Genomic DNA, 6,000 nt, shown 5'->3' with positions numbered 1-6,000 from the left:
TAATCTATGACTAAAGAGCTTAGCACATGAAGCTCAGCAAAGAAAATCTAAACAAATGATACTGGAAAAACTAGACAACCACATTAAAAACAAACAAACAAACAAAACAACCCAGAACCCTATTCCACACTAGCCACAAAAATAAATTCAGTGGATTAAAGAACTGAACATTAGACCAGAATCTATAAAGCACATTGAAGAAAACATAGGAAGAACTCTCCAGAAAACAGACCTTGTAGGTGGATTTAATGAGGTGACCACAGAGGCAAAGAAAACCAAACAAAAATAAACAAATGACACTGCATCAAATAAAAAAATCTCCTGCACATCAAAACAATGTCAAACTAAAATAAAAATACCTCCTACTAAATGGGACAAAATATTTGCACACAACATATTAGATAAAAGTTCATATTTAAGATATAAGAGGCACTCAAAAATTCAACAAATAAAAATCCAGCAACTTCATGCAAAAATGGGTAGAAGAGATTAACAGACGCCACCCCAATGAAGTCATATGAAAGGACAATAGGCATGTGATTGTATAACTGAGACTTAAACCTGAAAGCTTTGTAACTTTCCACATGGTGATTCAATAAAAGAATTAAAAAAAAAAAACACCTCTGTCAAGAGCTAGAAATGGTGCTGGAGAGTGGCCTACTCTTTATGCCAGGATGGCTCTGGGGTCTCTTCTGTTAAGCACAGCCACTGGTGGGCTCTTTGTTTTCAGGATGGTGCCGGCTGACTACATGGTTCTTGTGGTGGTGGTTCTTAGTATCATGTCCCAGGAGATGGGGACACTCCTTAAAAAAAAAAGGCATGTGAGAAAGTACTCATCATCACTTATGGTTAGTAAAATAAAAAAAAAAATCCAAACAACATTGAGATATCTCATGCCTGTGAAAATGGCACATATCAAAAAGTCTGGAACCAGCCAGCACTTGAATATTCTTTTGACATCTATGCATTAAGTCCTTCCTATATAATATTGGTTTATGAAAAATAGTCAAGTTAATATTCTAGAGTTTTAGATCTTTAATTATCTAGTAGCAGAAATATATGTTCATCACAAATATCATGAAATGCAAAATAGGTTGATTCATATCTAAAGACATAATAATATAGATGTTCAGAAGGAGGAGAAATCTAGGAGAATTCACGAAGGACACTGAAGGTTTTGAAATGTGTATGTGGATTGGGGAGGGATAGTTAAGTAGTGGAATTTACAGGAGCAAAAGCAAGGCATGGCAGAGAAACAATTCAGAATGTAATCAAGTGATTAAGTATTGTTGAAAGTAGGTAAAGAGATATACATGATAACCTCTTCACTGTATCACTGTCATCCCATTGCTCATCCATTTGCTCGAGCGGGCACCAGTAACGTCTCCATTGTGAGACTTGTTGTTACTGTTTTTGGCATATAGAATACACCACAGGTAGCTTGCCAGGCTCTGCTGTGTGGGCGGGATACTCTTGGTAGCTTGCTGGGCTCTCCAAGAAGGATAGAGGAATCGAACCCGGGTCCGCCCCGTGAAAAGCAAACGCCCTACCTGCTGTGCTATTGCTCCAGCCCATGATAACTCTTAGTACCTATAATTTGAACCATAATGCCCAGAAGGGGAGAGGGAGAGAAAGAGAGAGACAGAGACAAAGACAGACAGAGAGACAGAGACAGAGAGACAGAGACAGAAACAGAAAATATAAGTGCCTGCCATAGAGCATAGAGACAGGCTGGAGTGAAAGGGGGATAGTTGGTGGAGAGGGTGGCGGCAGGAAAAATGGGGACATTGGTGGTGGGAAATGTGCACTAGTAAAGGGATGGGTATTGGAATACTGTATGACTGAAACCCAACCATGAACAACCTTGTAACTGTGTATCTCATGGTAATTTTATCTCATGATAATTTCATTTGAAGAAATAAATAAATATGTTTAAAATACAAAAAAAAAAAACAAAAAAGTCTGGAGCCAGCCAACATTGGCAAGGCTGTGGTGAGAAAGAAACACTCATCAACTACTGGTACAAATGTCGTCTGACTCAACTCTGTGGAAAGCTATGTGGGGACTCTAGCTGTGAGCATAGTGTTGGAACGATGTGTGCACAGAGCCACCACTAGCATTATTATAAGCCATGGTACCTCATTAAAGGATTTTTTTAAAAAATATTCAACTAATCAAGGTAAGGGCACAGAAAAGCAGAAGAGAAAATAGGAAGAAAGAGTGACTCATGGACTAGTGACTAAAAATTTAATACTTCAAGACTATTAACTGTATAAATAAGGAAGCTAGGACTTAAATATGACAATTAAATTAATAAGCAACAAGGATTTAAAATTTTTTCATAGGAAAATTAGTGGATGATTGATAGTGATGAGAGATAAATAAGTAGATGGGACATATATAGACAGAGACCTGGAAAAAAACAAAACAAAAAAAGAGAACCCTCTTTGATAGCAAATTGTTCTCACCCATGCTAGGTGCAGACAGATAATAAAGTAGCATTTTAAAATCCACAACGGGGAAGAAATGTAAATGATTTTGAGTAACTAATTTTTAGTATTTGTGTTTCTCATCAGTCAAGGTTGTGTTTGCTCATTCACCCCCACATCCAATCATTTGTTAAATATCTAGATTCTGCCTCAGGAAACCTCTCAGACATAAATCCCTGCTTCCATTTACGGTGCTGGGCTCCTAGTTTATATACAGACAATGGCTTCTCTGACAGCCAATTGCAAAGGTCTTATTCTGTTGCATCCAGATTCAAACTCTTTCAAAACCTCTTCTTAGTTGTTCTCAAAATTGTCTTTCTTCTAAATAAGCCCATCACTGTTCTTGTTTTCTTTGTATAGGCTCATTAACTCCTTCCTCCTCATCGTACGGGGCCTTCTGGACCCTGCTAACCAGGAATTCATTCTTCTTTATTTATTCTCTCAATGGATTTTGTGCTTCCAGGTGAACGCTTAGTCAATTGACCTTCTATTATTATACCAGAGTCCTATCCAGGATGTGAACTCCAAATAAACAAGATTATACATCATTGATGTTTTGATTTATTTATGTGAATTATTATCTTTCATAGGTATTTGTATTGATGCCCAGGACATTTATGAAAATTCTCTTGAACAGTAACAAGTCCAAGGGAGACACGAGGAATTTTCCCACTCAGGCATCCATCTCCATTAAGCCCTATGCAAAGATAAGAGCGTTTCTGTAATAAACAAGGCCCAGTGCAGCGGAAACAGGAAGAGCTGCTGGGGTGGCCGCTCATTTGCATTCAGGGACACAAGAACATGGCAGAGAAGATGCTGTAAATCACCCTAGAGCTCTCTGATGGGCCTTTCGGAATGCCTGGCTCAGAATTATTAATTAAAGCTTCCTCAAGGCTGGTTTGTTTGCACATCAGTTGAGCTAAGGCACACTGGTATCCCTGTAAATAATAAGACAGCCCGATTAGGCCTAGTCATTAATTAAGTGTCTTTGCTGTGAATAAACAGTGAAATCTTTCAGTCTGAGAGGGCCTATGGCGCAGTGATAAATATGCAGCTGTTGACACTGGTGGAGCCGGGTTTGACATCTTCATCAGTTAGCTGAGCTCCCTCCCCAGGGGCACACAAGACTCACGTCACAGGGAAGAGGACACTTCTGCCGCACTTGGCCCCTAAAGTAAGAGCCTAGCCTAGTTGGCTCATAATCTGACCAGAAACAAACAAAGGGGAAGTGGCTGACACATATTCATTATCTGAGGCACATGCATGACAGGACACACAAATATGTGTGAACACAATACAGTAATTTTTACCTTTATGAAGACGTGCAAGTGGTTTATTTAAATAAAAATAAAACTCACCTAAGGTCTGATTGCAGATTCTTCCAAAATCCTTAGAGGTATGTGTGAATTATCTTTTTAAATAGATCAGTAAATGCCCTTTGATTAAGCAGGGAATTAATATGTATTTTCCTTTTTATCCTTCTGCCCATAGAGTGTTTTAGAAATCATTACAATACTTTAAAACAAACCGAGGGATTCTTTCCCGTTGTAACTTCTCCATGATGCCATGTTTGCTGCTGAGATATTATAGAATTGGTAAACCTAAGTCAAGTCTGTGGAATTCTTAAATTTCAAAAAAACGGTGATCTTTGAAGACCACCAAGAAAGTCATAAACAGAGCCAGAATGATGGGGAGAAACAGCTTCGCCTGAGTGACCTTGACAGGGCAAGTCTGTGCAGAGTCTGGGGAGTACTTGGTCACGAGCACTGGTCTGATTCCCCCACTGCCCAAAGCCGAAGTCTCATGGACTCCCAACACAATGAAGGAAAGAGGAGGCTCAAGGCTCACACCCATTGCTTGGGCTGAAGAAGATAGAGAGAAGGGAACTGGACACCCAGGCAGGCCTCTGGGTGTGTCCATCACATGGGGCAAAGCAGGAAGTTCTGGAAACATAAGACCAGAGCACTGTGGGCACAGTACTCCCTACACTGAATGTTCTGCCCCATCAGCTCTGTGGCTCCTCTCAGTTTGGTGAGGTGACCTGGTAAGGCAGGCCTGGCTCACTGATTTGCTTTTATTATTCAACCCACCCCAAGTTCCTTAGGTGCCAGCTCCTGGCGCCTCTCGTCTTACAATCACTTGTATCACTTGTCATCCCACTGATCTTCGATTTGCTGGAGCAGGCACCAGTAACATCTCCATTTGTCCCTGTCGCGTGTTAGTGTAACCCAATCGTATCCGCTCGCTCCTGGGACATGAAGAGCCTCAAACCGTTCATTCAGGGTTTTGATGGTTTTGATGAAGTCTGACCATCTCATTGGTGGGCGGCCATGCGGTCTTTTGATGTACCGTGGAATCCAGTCAGTAACACTCTAGTCCAGTGGTTGTCTCTGAATCTCATTATGTGCAACACCTTGGCAAATGAGACAGCGTCGCTGATTCTTGATCATTGGTAGAGGTTGGAACTCCGGATTCCTTCTCTCACTTGAGTGGGACGTGATACTCCCAGCATAGCTCTTTCGATTCCTCTTTGGGATACCCAAATAGCATTCTCGTCCTGTTTTCATAGGGCCCAGGTCTCTGAGGCATATGTTAGTGCAGAAAGAATGATGGAGTCGAAAAGATGTGCCCAGAGCTGGAGGTTCTTCGTCCTCTTAACCACTTCTTCAATGCTTTTGAAGGCTTTCCATGCTGCTCTCTTCCTCCTGCACAGTTCTGATGCCAAGTCATTCCTCATGTTGAGTTCTCGACCCAGGTACACATAGCTGCTGCATTCGGAGATGTTTGTTCCATTGAGAGAAAATGGAATGTCAGGGACTAGTTCATTTTTCATGAACATCATTTTGCTGAGATTTAGCTGCAGTTTGACATTTCCACATTCACAGTCGAAGTCGGCCAGCATTTGTGCCGCTTGGCTAATGTTTGGTGTTATAAGAATGATGTCATTAGTGAAGTGGAGGTGGTATAGTTGCCGACCATCTATCTTCACTCCCATTCCTTCTCATTCCAGTCCTTGCATGATGTTCTCAAGGGTGGCACTGAAGAGTTTCAGTGAAATGATGTCCCTCTGCTGAACCCCTCTCTTTACTTTGATGATAACTTCCTTGTAGAATGGTGAGATCCTGGTGGTGAATCTGTAATACAGCTCTCAGAGGATCTTGATGTATCTAGTTTGAACACCCTGTTTGGCTAGGGCTTCAATGACTGCTTCAGTCTCAACAGAATCAAAGCCCTTCTTTAAGTCAATGAACATTAGACAGAGTGGTATCTTACAAACCTTGCACATATCCTGCACCACCCAGAACCTTCCAGAGCCTTCTGCATGATTGTGTTCAGTGTATGTCCTAGGAGTGAATGAAATAAGATGGGTGCAGCTTTCTTTGTCTTGGCAAGATTGAGCTAATGGACCAAACATGATGACCTCTCAGTGCCTGTGTTACAAGCCATAATGCTCCAAAGTAGAGAGAAAATATGGGGAATATTGTCTGCTCTGGAGGCAGAGGGAGGGTGG

The 6,000-nt window shown here is 41.2% G+C and overlaps 1 long non-coding RNA gene across 1 annotated transcript in view; it reads right to left on the bottom strand.

Annotated features, from left to right (window-relative positions):
• Nucleotides 1–225: 225 nt before the first annotated feature.
• The window catches only part of LOC129404301 (uncharacterized), a 46,643-nt gene continuing 40,868 nt past the window's right edge, over nucleotides 226–6,000 (bottom strand). Inside the window, exon 2 of the long non-coding RNA XR_008629821.1 lies at nucleotides 226–803. This is a non-coding gene — a long non-coding RNA (uncharacterized LOC129404301). The remainder of the gene's footprint in view (nucleotides 804–6,000) is intronic.

This window comes from Sorex araneus, chromosome 4 (assembly GCF_027595985.1).
Source record: "Sorex araneus isolate mSorAra2 chromosome 4, mSorAra2.pri, whole genome shotgun sequence".
In the NCBI taxonomy this organism is placed as follows: Eukaryota; Metazoa; Chordata; class Mammalia; order Eulipotyphla; family Soricidae; genus Sorex; species Sorex araneus.
Note: the sequence above shows the minus strand (reverse complement) of the source record. Positions and strands in the feature narration are given on the sequence as shown.